The sequence below is a fragment of the Rissa tridactyla genome, chromosome 2 (assembly GCF_028500815.1).
Source record: "Rissa tridactyla isolate bRisTri1 chromosome 2, bRisTri1.patW.cur.20221130, whole genome shotgun sequence".
Taxonomy (NCBI): domain Eukaryota; kingdom Metazoa; phylum Chordata; class Aves; order Charadriiformes; family Laridae; genus Rissa; species Rissa tridactyla.
The window spans coordinates 93,987,759-94,000,482 of record NC_071467.1 but is presented as its reverse complement, the minus strand read 5'-3'; the positions used below and the strand labels follow the sequence as shown (position 1 = coordinate 94,000,482).

At 41.1% G+C, this 12,724-nt stretch overlaps 1 long non-coding RNA gene across 1 annotated transcript; it reads left to right on the top strand.

Annotated features, from left to right (window-relative positions):
• The first annotated feature begins 565 nt into the window (after positions 1-565).
• Positions 566-12,399, top strand: LOC128905387 (uncharacterized). Its single transcript, XR_008464864.1, has 4 exons — positions 566-741; positions 5,622-7,840; positions 10,362-10,418; positions 11,633-12,399. It is a non-coding gene; the product is annotated as an uncharacterized LOC128905387 (long non-coding RNA).
• Positions 12,400-12,724: the final 325 nt, after the last annotated feature.

Here is a 12,724-nt window from a genome sequence, read left to right as displayed (position 1 = left end):
GTTAGTGCTACTGTAGGTCATTGCCTCAGTGTGCTCCCTTTGAAACAGCTGCCATAAAGAGAAACTGTAGCTGAAAACTATTTCCAAATAATTTTCACACGGTAAGAAATTATTCTTCATATATGATGTGATTTCCACGTGCACCTTCCCTGAGCTTTCAAGTTCCCAGGCTAGTTTGTCCCACAGAATCCAATAAAAAAGTGTAATTTCTCCCTAGGGTCTTTTCTGGTCATGTTTGATATCACTTAACGTAATGAGCTTTTTACTCCCACATCATAAAGGGTTTTGTTTTAGATTTCTTTTTTTTTTTTTTTTCCCCCTCTTCAACAAAAAGTGTTGCTTACATCCCTTCTAAAGAATGCTCTTAGTTATGTGAAATGCGGACGCGTTGTCTGGGCCAACCTCTTATCTACACCACATTCAAAAAGTCTGGTTCGGTACAGTGGCTTAGGCTGCATGTTTTTGTTGTGTTTTGTTTCTTTTGAAAATATATATGTATGTGTCTTGTTAAAAAACATTGCTGCCCCCGTCTAGGAACAATGCAACACTCACATCATTTCCTGAAAGAATAGAGTTGGAAGGCAATTATCTACTCACCAAACAGGCTAAAACAACAGTTCCTGATATTCTTCTCAAATATTTCAACTTCCCAGGAATCCGGAAAAAATAATTCCATGAGACGGTGTTATGAATGAAGGTATGACATTTCAGTTTCCTTCACTTGGAATCAGACATCCAGAGGTAATAAATTACCGCGCACTTGGCACTGCTGGGAGGTGGGGGGGGGGGGTGTCTGGCTGTGGCAAATTGTTTTTCTTCAGAGCAGGAACAATGAAGTGCTTTTACATCCTCCATTGTCCGGTGACAGGCATGGCTTCTTTCTTAATGGGCTTTCAGCAGCAATCGCATGAATTACGGGTAGAAGCAGAAGGAACCTGATGGCAAAGTACCTTGAACCAAATTTCTTTAAAGATAGGAAAGTATATTAATAAAGATTTTTTTTTTCCATTTTACCTCCGTGAAATAAAGCCAGCAGCATGGTCCGAGAGCTGCACTGTAATAGGAAAATAAATGGGGGGGTGGGGAAGAGTCATAAAAAAAGCATCTTTACCACTTTCTCTTGCATCTCAAGGAAAGCAGTTATTACCAGCCTTATCCAGGTCCCGTTTCTGTCCCTCAGAAATGACTAGCTATATCTGCTGCCCATATTCATTTGATGCATTTTTTTTTGCTTAGTATATAGGAAAGAAGAGTAAATACACTGAAGAGGATTCAGACACTGCTTTTGCAGGTTCTCTGTCAAATGTAGTTTTCAGCTTCCTCATTAATTCATGTTTGAACAGCTCTTAAATGGGATTGTAAGTTTGGATCGTATATAATAGATGTTATATAGGCATATAGAAAAGTGGAAATGCTGCTCCTGGGAAAAGAGTTGATGGTCTTGATCTTTGAAGAGCTCGCTTTTGGTATTTAATAAGCAGATGGAAAATACTTGCAAAGAAGCGTGTCTTTGGATCCAAAGTGAGGCATTGTAGCAAAGTAGCACAGGGAACCCCGCACTATTAATGAATTTGTAAATCCATAGCAAGAAAACTGCAAATCAATGCACATCAAAATGAAATACTATTAAACCAGAAGCTCCTAATGGCACCTGCTCTCATTCCGGCTTCTGGATAAAATTTGAAGAAAGTGGTCATAAATGGGAAATACATAAATTATACTTAATTGATTTAGAAAGGTGGTGGTTCTGATTTAGTGAGAAGCTACGCGTTCCATGTAGCTTTTCTGAGGGATGTTTTTGTTTTGTTACTTCCTTGAGAGAACTTGACTGAGTAGTCCTACCAGCTTCAGGGGGTACCTATGCAAGCACTTGCAGCGCGCCAGCAGAGGCTGCCGAGCCTAGCTCTGTACTTAACATCGTGAAGCAGATTCAGCTCTTACAAGGGATCTCTTGGCCAGAAAGACCTGGAGGCAGCAGAGAGGTTTGCGTGTATCCACAGTGCGTTCTGTTTCTGCCAGGGAAGCAGAAGGATGAAATCCAGCTCCCGTAGGAATTTTTAGCAAAATTCCCTTCAACTTCACTGCAGACAGAATTTAGCTAGCGTTTTTGGAGTCGGGCATGCCTCTTCAAGGAGGAATGCAAACAGTCCCTTTTTTTAATAGCAACGCTGAACTATGGTAAAGAAATGTGATTAATGTAATCATTGTTCTCATACCACCTAACTTTCATGCCCATACTATTTAGATTTATTTTTTTTTCCCCAAATGGAATCTGTTGTTTCAGGTTTGTAAGTTATCTGCTCATTTCTGTTCTATGACATAATGAAAAGGTTGATGCTGTTTGCTGTATCAAGCATTAATTAGTTCATCGCATCTCAATACTAGCTTTTTCTGAGCGTTTAAAATTGCTAGGCATCTCATCAACAATGACGTCAATCGCCTTTAACATATGACATGGTTCATAACATGCCTTGTGGACATCAGACTGTGTTGGTACTACCCGTAAAGTGTGGATAGTAAGGCTACTGAAATGTCACAATAGGCTTACCGGTTTTGTGGTAGTACAGCGACTTCTATATAAACCAAAAAATAGTGAAGTTTAAATTTTGTTTACCATTAAAAAGATCTTTCTTTCCTCACCTGCCAGCCCTGGTGAAGGTGAAATTCACCTATATGAAGGCAAAATTCTTATTTTTGTTTTGCTTTCTGTACTCTTGCTTCACAGTAAGGAGGTGACGTGCTAATAGTTTCCACAGTTGTTTTGGTGGAGCCCAACAGGCTTCAGCCGCCAGCCTTGTCAAAAGGCCTCATAGTTGCTCCTGACGATGGGACTCAAGCCTGCCATAGGACCTGATGCTCTACTTTTCACAGGTACTGTTCCTTCAGCTTCGTTTTGGCTCGCTGCTGAGTTGGCAATATAATTGTAAAGGAGTAAAAGGTGGTAAATTATTTCTATTACTGAAACGCCTTCAGTGGCCATTAAGCTGGCAACAAACATTTAACTGAAAGGTCAGATAATTTACAATGTGGAACATAATTTCAGTTGCCACCTTTCACAATTACAAGTATGCAGTTTACCTACATAATACTCGCAGTGTTCATGACCCCATGCAATTAGGCACGTGCAAAGGATTATTAGGTAAAACCTAGTCTGAGAATCAGACCTTCACTCCATTACAGAATCATAAAGAAGAAAGAGGGAAAAAAATAGACCTAGAGAGTCAACTAAGCAAGCTAAGAGTCATTGTTATGTCTTGCTATTCTGTAATACTAATATTTTGTTAAGCCCTTTGATTAGAAGGAATCTAACTCAGTGGTAACCAGCTAAGGTCACATTAGAAGACTCAAGTGTCAGCTCGCTTGGAAACAAAGTATATTGTAGGATATATGGTCCATAAACCTTAGTCAGTCTTTTTCTTAAAAAAGACAACATGGAATGTGTTATCTGTTATAATGTGTTATTTTAATGTCTGTGGAAAACAGGATTGTCACCTTCTCTTACACTGGAAATAACTGAGTCATGAAAGCTCAAAATTTATTTTCTATAGAATTGAAAGGGAAAGAAAAGGTCTCAAATCATACTTCTTTCCAACACGTAACTGTGCATGCAAAGTTAGTAGGGTTTTTCGTGTGTGGGTTTGTTGTTTGAGTTGGGTTTTTTGGTTATTTTCCTGAATATCTTACTGGAGTAGCTATGTTTTGTGATAATATCTTGCTCCTGGGATCTGTATAACTTCTGTGTAAGTAAGGAAAAAGGATAAAACCAAAGCCGTAGGGATAGTGGTACTACATACATAGACAAGGCATTTGCAGTTACGTTCTTTTCCTGTACTTCTTGTTATTAAATGCTATAAACAGAGAAGTGATGAAAGCCAATACGTATTCAGAAAAAAATTTTCTTTTACCTAACAAATGCATAGTCATTTAAATTTTAGACCAGTGGTTGAGCCAGGATTCAAAATAATAATTAAAAAAATCAAAATAAAAATTTGCTTTCTGGGGGCTGTTGTCGTCAACCGGTGGCCAGATGCTAGGGCAGACTTTCCCCAATTAGCAGGTTGCGTGCCCCATCTGGTTGGCCAACTTCACTGTTTATGCGTCCTACACGTTACCGCAGTCGAGACTCAAAACAGTAAACGCCTTGAAACACCAAAAGTGCCAGAAGCCACCTTATTTTTGTTGTTATTTTCTGTAATTATCCCTGGGAGGATTGGAGAGTTCGAATCCTTTTTTTTTTTTTTTTTTTTTTTTTTTCTTTTTTTATGACTTGGTTTTTGCATGTCATAAACCCTTTTGGCAATGGGTAGAACAGCTGCCTTTGCGCTCGCAGGAGATGACACATACGCTTCCAGCAACGATCAGCCCCCTCTTTCCCCACACAGCGTGACAGAGGTGCAACCCGGAAAGCAGGACATTGTGTGGACGGACGGCCTCCTCGCGGGATGTGGGACTTGCCCTCAAGAGTTGTTTCCCAAGGGGTGCATTCACTTCTGTGATTTCCCTCCTCCCATTCCTGTTCTGTGCTTGGCTTCCTAGTGAACAACAATGTCCTCTGAGCTCTAACATTCCTTTTTTACCCACCTCATCCCTGACCGTGCTTTTCCTCAACAAGCCTAAATCAGAGGTTTCACAGTTCCGATGTTCCCCCCCCCTTTTTTTTTTTTTTTCTTTCTTTAACATGAAAAGGTCACTCTGGCTTACTTTATGGTAGAAGATCTAAGACTTTATAATGGAAAAGGTGGATGCAAGTTGTTTTCATAGAGTTTAAGTAAGGTTAAGCAGAGTTTCCCCAAGGTTTGTATTGGTGCTGTCTAATATTAGATTTGGAGGAAGGGCCGAGCAGTGGGGTGGTAAAATCAACACGTGACCAAAAAAAATTCCTGGGTCACATTCAGAAAGGATGAGAAGGAAATGTAGAAGGATCTAACAGAGAGCAGTCAATCTGACACGATGATGGAGCCATCATTGCAGTGTAATGTGATTTAGAGAACGATGTTGACTATATATACTAGATTTTAAATTTACTGAAGCCAGCTGGGAAAAAGACACATATGTTGCTGTGAAGAACTGAGTGAAACATCTCTTCATCATGCAGTGTCATCTGAAAAGCAAATAGATGTATGGTAAATTGGGTAATATTAAGAGAAAAGCAAAAGAACAATGCTAAAAATAAAATAATTTCATACCATGGTGTATAGTATGTACTCACATAGACTACTAAATACAGTCTGCTTCATTTCAGAAGGGGTATGACTGAGATGATAGAAAAAGGACGGTGAAAATAAAATGAAGTTTGGAGAAGTGTGTATGTAGGGAAAAACCTTTAGAGGTCTGACTTGGAGAGTAAGGAAAAAGACTTTAATACAGCAAACAGTGCAGAAAAAGTAAATCGTATGTCTATCACATTTCTTTATTATTCAAGAATAGAGAGCAAAATGGATTAGATCTATTTGACTTTTACAACTGATTTAAGAAATTGTTTTTTACATAAGACACAAGAGATTTGTCGTCTACACTACAGGTTGCCGTTGACTGACTGCTTTCTAGGTGAACCTTCTAGGAAAATTGCCCACATGTCATTGAAGGACTCCACTTAGGAAACTTTCCATTGGCTTTTTTAGGCAAATTTCATTGTGACCTTTCATAACTCTTGAGCACTATTGTTTGCACAACACTTTCTAACAGAAGAGGACATCTCCTCGGACACTCAGCTTCAGGTATGTGTTTTCCATGGATTTTCCTTTTTCAAACAATATATTTCACAGTATGTGTTTGTGTAACAATTGCTATCTAGTTCATAATTAGTTAGGGAACTCTGGGAATGCATTAACAAAACAAAACAAAAAACAAACAAAAAGAAAATTTGCCATAAGTATGCTGCTGTATTCTTTTTTTCTTTAAGAATCCCCTGTCCTATTGCAGCTTCATGTTTTGCTAGGTAGATACGGATTCATTTATATTTCACTAAAAGCTTTATGAGGAAAATGCATATGGTTGGTCATCTTTGATTTATTTCCAGAGTGAAACTTGTCAGTGAATATTGGGCAGGAAGAAGAACTAAGACAGTGCTGCTCGTGAGAAATACCTTGTGGGAGGTGGGGTGGCTTTGGATCGGTGGGTTTTGAAAGGTGGTTGGGTGGGTAGCTACATAACATCATGACCTGAGGGAGAGAGAGGTAGCGCACTTCTATTGGGAAAACACAAAGAATCCCTTTTTTTCCTATAAAACAAATAGATCTATGCCATTAGAAAGCCTTTCTGGGGCCATGAAATAAGTTTACCTTGCAAGGGTACTGAAAGGCAAGGTGGCTGCTCTCTGTGCTAAATTTGTAATGCTTTGTTGCTTCTGCTTAATAAGAGTTCTCTGTAAATAAGCTTTCTACCTAGCTGGCTTTGCTTTATGTGGAACTTAATAGTCCAGCATGCACATTTGCCTGCAGCCGGTTTTGCTTCTAACCTTTCTTCTAAAGCGTAATGTGTCTATCTTGCTTTATTTTAACGTGACGGTAGTTGTGTGCTTGTGTGGGGAATGGCTGTTGAAGTGTCTCTTGGAGAGCAAGACTGGGTTCTGATCGTGAGAGAAGGGGAGATGGCTGTGGACATCTCGCAGATGAGGGAACTGTGAGGCTTTCCCACTGCTCCTGCAAGAAAAGTGGTAGTACTCTCCTTATGGGTATAAGGAGCATCAAGCGACCTGAGAAGAGCCAGGCTTTCTTTTTACCACTATAATGGTACTGCTGGACAAGCACTAAATCCCAATCTAAATGAAATCTTCCCTGGCCTACAGGGAGCTATGAATAAGGCTGCTGTTGCAAGGAGAAAATTCAAAAATCTCCTCTTTATTTAAAAAAAACCCAACAACCCACCACAAAGAAAACCCCACCAACCCTCCCATTAAAATGCTGCAGCCACCCTACCGCCAAGTCCCAAGCCCAGAGTTCCTGAATCTGATCACATACTTCTGCTTCAACACAGAAGAAATTTTCATAATTTAATACTTCAGTCCTGAGCTTCCTGCAGAGCAGCTGGCTTGGGCTCCTTCGCAGAGACGGGGTAAGCAGTAGGTGATGGAAGGGTTTCCAGTTAGCATTGGCACGTTCCACAAAGCGGAGAAAGAAGGTATAGAAATGGAGAAACAGATATAAATTAATAATTAAAAATAACCCACCTTCACCAGTAACAACAGAGAAAATACTTTCCATGCTATGTAAGTAATACATCAACATTTAAGCTGATTAAAATTTGATAAACTAATAACTTCCCTGTGTTCTGATAGGAAGGCTGGGGCCCGAGATAAAGCAGTGTCATGCTGGGGAGGACAAACACCCTAGCATCCAATAAACTTTTTATGCATTTATTTTGTTAAGACTGATTCCCATTTCCTTTGTAACTCTTTGTTTATTAATGAGTTGCCTCATCCAGAGTCCAGCAGCTTGTTTCCACACCAGAGAGATGGATTTGCACCCCGGCCAAGTGGAGTCAGAGGCAGAGATAACAGCCAGCAACAACAATAGTCTTCCCCGGTCCGTTTGCCAAGAACAATTGGCAGAAAGGACTCTGCAAGTAACTTATCACCAGCACAGGGAGAGGCTGGAGCTCTGGAAGCAGAGGGTTGCTGTTTGCCTGCCGCAGATAAACAGCAGGATGCGACCAAGAGCCAACCTCGCGTGTTGGGCTTTACCTGTCGGAGGAGGAGGCCGGCACCCATCAGTTAACTTAATGCTCTGCGGCAACCAGGCGGTTATTTTAAGTCGCCTACGACACAGCAGACTAATGCAGCAGGCTCTTTTCAAGTGCCAAATCCACACTGACAAGAACGTGAAGATAATCTGGTCATGAGGTATGTTTTTTTCACGAATGCACACTCATCCTTGAGTTGGTTAAGCTGTTCTTCTCGGATGAAGCGCGGTATTTTTAAACGCAAGCGAGTCATCAGATCCCGCATTATGGGTGATGTGAAATCTGCTCACAAGGGTTCGCATTTGATATTTCATCCTGCTTCTCTCGAGTCTTATTCAGCAAAATGGTGAGCACCTCTTCATATCGACGCAGCTGCGTTTGATCTTGATGGCTCTTTTGCTTGAGAAAAAAAAAGTAAGAACACTGGAGGCAAATTTTCTTACAAAAAATATATCAAAGTCCAACCTTGTGATAGCACTGCGGTTCTCTCTGGGAGAAGGTCCCCTTGCTAGCTAGTCAAATAAATTCATACTTCACAAACATGGTAACTCTCAGACAGTTACAGCTGTTATTTGCATGGCTCTTTGGACAAAGCAGACATCTTATTAAATAGCATTTTGAATCTAATTAAAACACCCACGAAGCTAGAATTCTATGTGACACAAAACTCATTATGATTAATGAAATATGACTCAATATGTTTAATTTAACAAAGGAATACGGCAAATTTGGGGGTTTAGGGTGGGAAGCAGCAAGAAATGGTATGTTGTGGATTGTCTACTACAGCTGGCCTTCATACTGTTAAACCCCCTTCAGATTAAGGAGAAACTGGAGCCTGTTAATTTGTTCTGCATTTCTTTATATGATTTAGCCAAATCTTCTTTGTGACCTCACTCAATGTCAGAAACCATCTTTCCTGTCTGACTTGGTAGAGATAATTTTTTTGTTATTCTTTCCTCTCCCCCGTCTATACAGCTAGATGGTATTGAGATCCTTCAAATTCTTTTTCTGTGGATCTGTCTTTTCCATAACGTTAGCCAGATCTTTCACTTGAGCATTTATGGTACCGTGTGTTACTCTTCAGCTCTTGCAACATGCTCTTTGCAAGTGTCAGAGAGACATGTGATTTTTTCCCCAAAAAAAACAGGTGTTAAATTCAAACTCTTATTTGTTTGATCATGCTACTTCTCACTTCAGATCTCAGAGCTGGCTTCCGTGTAGTGTCATACCCAATTTAAGATTCTAGCTTCCTTGATGCAAGGACACAAAATTACTGTTGCTTTTTAAACTTTAAATTTCCTGGTATTTTGAATTCTAAAGTTAGGCTTTACTGAGCCATTAACGTTATTTTTGTTTTGCAACAGAAAGGAGAGTGGTAAAAAACAACACGGAGGTGGCTTGCAATAAAATTTTTCAGAACCGCTACACCAAGAGATGAGAAAGCTACTGATTTCCAAAGTACATGCGAGTTGAGGGTGGCAAAGTAATGATTTCCTGCGAATCAACAATATTATGATAAAATTTGAACATCCAAAATGTACTTAACGCTGTAATCTTTGTCCATGAGCCCATCTCAACCTCCTGTCTTCTCACTCCCACTTTATCCCATCACATCTAAAGTTAGGCTCTTAGCACTGGAAGAAGAGACCACACCTTTCCCATATCTTTTTCTTTCTTTTTTTTTTCTTTTTTTTCTTTTTTTAAGAGCTTAGCCCATTTTTGCTTGCTCTATAAATAAATAATAGCCAGTGTGGTGCCAGGGAAGGAAAGGAAAAAGCTACATTAGATCACAAGGCAAAATAAGAAATCGACAAACTTAAAAATAAATACTTTTCTTGCAAAATGCAGCCCCTCTTGGGAGAAATCAACGCATTTGGTGTTCTGTGAAATGAAATTCATCTCTTTGCTGTAGCACCCCTGTTCCTGTCTAAACTGCCATGGTGTGGAAGGCGGTTTTGGGACACTGAAAAGACCAGGCAGACCCGTGCTACGGGCTGTTCCCTGAGTATCACCTTGCAAGCCGCTGGCCGGCAGTGGCCACAGGGTTGAGGCTAGGGATGCTCCATGGGCTGCAAAAACCCCAGGCAGGGACCAGGAGCTTGACAGCGGCCTCCACCGTCAGCTACTCGTTTCAGTGGTGTCCTTCCCTTGCGCTGGGCGTTTGCCAGCAGGACGAGTGCCCCGAGGGGCTCTGCCAGGCGAGGCTGGGCACCGCCGTGTCCCCGAAAGAAGAAAGGGAGGAGCAGAGGTGAGAAGGAGCGATGGAGCCCAGAGCTGCTCGCATCAGCATGACTTTTTACTTAAGCCAGTATGGTAAGCAGTGATTGAGCGTCTGTTTGTCTCCAGCATTATCCCAGGGTCAACGTCACCAATGTGGCTTTAAAACCCATTAGTATTCATTCCTCTTAAGGTATTGGGGTTTTCAGCCCATAATCTTACCTCGTGTTTCTAAGCATTCAAGCCATATAAGCCTTAGTAGTGCTGCAACTTGTTTGGCGTTTGATGTAAAACAACTACTTTTATTTTAATGATGTGCTGTCAAATTGATTTTTCTGTCAAGTTTTCACTGTGTGTCTTTCCTTCCCATCTAATATCTCTTTAAGCTTCCTTTTTGTGGTGTCATGTTAACCTTGCCTGAGATTCGGTTCTGCTTTTTATTCTGATTCTGTTTTTTTCATAAGGATTTGAGGAAGCTGAAACATGGTTCTCCATCAATCTGCTATAAGGGTAATATAAGGGTGAGTGTTATCTAATTCTTTAAAGTGTTTTAGATTTCTTGTCTTATCAGTAACAAAATATAGATAAGGAACACGAGCTACATTGGATTCTCAAGCGAAAGGTAGGGGGTGAGGAAGTTAAACACCTTCTATGAGATCGGAAGGGAGCATTGTCATAAATGTCTTTCTAAAAAGAGAACAAAATATGCAGCCGCTTCAGGTGCAGCATGACTCTGTCTGCGTGGGAGCGTGCTTGGAGCTCCAAAATGCTTTTGATAGCTTCCTGACCCGGAAAGGCCAAGAAACACCAGTCAGTCCCGAGTAAAAGTAGGAAGGAGCCCACAAGAGAACTTATGTTTCAGGATGGAGGAGATTTGGAAGTGCGGTGCCAAGATTGTCAGTTGTTTCCACTGCAGTCACGATTACCAGACGTACTGGACTATAATTTATCGCCTCCATCTACGCCATGATAGCTGATAGCACTTTTTATCCTCTCACAGATTACTGTGCTATATTCACACACCCAGCAAGATGGAGTTCCCTCAAAAAGCTTGAGGGACACTTCCTACCACTACTGGCATTGGCAGTACCCTGGTATTTCAGTTTCTGCGTGGATATGCCACCAGAGAATCTTCCGCTTGGACCCTCAGCTGCTTCTTTTAGGGTTGCTTCTTCACATACAGCAGTAGCATTGTCTCAAAGAGGACTCTAAGCACTTGGTTTGTCTTTCTCCAATCCCCTTCTCACCAGAGACTGATTAAATGTGTATCTGGTAGCTATGCCAGGTAGTAGCCTTTCTTTTTATACAGAGTAAAGGACTTCCTTTCTATGCAGGCAGATGCAGCTGTTTGTGGTTTTTCTCCCCTCCCCAGTGCGTTAATCTGCTAACCCTCAGCAAATGCACCTGGTAGGCGTTTCTGAGACTGAGGAATGAACGCGCTCCCTGCACGACTTGCAGAAGAGCACCTGATGCTATTTCAAAATAGCATTTGAAAGTGGCAAAGGCAAATAACCCTTCCTCCAGCTACAAGTCGAGACCTCCTCTAATTTAATCTAGTTCTGCAGGTTTCAGTGCAATCTGTCCCCTAACAGATCCAAACAGATGGCAGACCTAGAGATCTATGAGATCTCCGAACTTTTCAACAAGTACTGCTTTTCTGAGCTGCATGTGGACAATGCCTTCCTACTAGTAATTAAATGCACGTGTTAAAAAGCATTTCTCTTTCTTGATGCAGAGGACACTGAAGGTTCCCCAGAGCTTCAGACATGGTGTGTACACAGCACCAGGAGAGCCCCCAGCAAGAGAAGGCCACGTGAGGGACAGCAGCTTGATTTGGAGGGACGGTTCAGAAGGTGGTGGCTGGAAGCTGCTGAAACATCAGCTTGAATTTGGCTTCATCTCACAGAGCTTTGCCTTTAGTTCAGGGAGGAATCCTGTTCATAAACTGTGAGTTGGATCGGAAGGATACTGTTTTAAAGTGTTAAAAGGTTTTTAGTTATTGCCATTGACTATGCAGGGCTCAGCACAAGAACAACCTGTGTACATTGTCGTAATGTTTCAAAAAATGTGCAACCTAGCGCCCTGATAAGATGGTGGGAAGGTCAGTGTTGCGGTTGCATTTTGGATACTGGCCTTAAGCAGTTGCTGTGGTTCCCTAGTAGGTGAGAGTGCCAGGAGGAGAGACACAAACCTCAAATGCCTCCCTCGCCTCTGCACAGACGAGACCCCCAATGCCAGCACTGCATTTACAGGCTTGAAAATGCTCATCGTGGGTAGGTCAGGGCTGCGCGTTCCTCCTAGGCTGCCTCGTGGAGTGGAAGGTAATAAGGCTGCGAGGAGTGCGGGCAAAGATGCTACTTTGATTTGCCTGCAGGTGTTCTTCTGGGACACCACCGCAGAGTTCAGCGTCTGATAGAGCTTTTACTAGGTCAGCCTGGGACTCTCAATGCACCTCACTTTCCCAGCGCATAAAAGGGAGAGAATGATTTTCCCACCTCTTGAAGTGGCTTTCATTAATTAACATTTAAAAACATATTAAGATTAAAAGTAACTGCAATAAAGATTTTTAGTTAATATTTATTTTTACCCCTTATGGAAATAAACTTTTGTGGCCAGTGCTTTGCTCTCTTGAATATTAACGCAATTGTGATACATCTCTCTCTATATATCAATATAGATAGATAAATATTAAGAGATATATATCAATATACCTGAAGAAGCATTCTGCTGAAGTCCATTAAATGAGATATTCCAGGTGCCTGATAATTAAAAATATTCCATTAATTAAAAAACATGCACTTGGCTGAAAAATTTGAATTAACGTGTG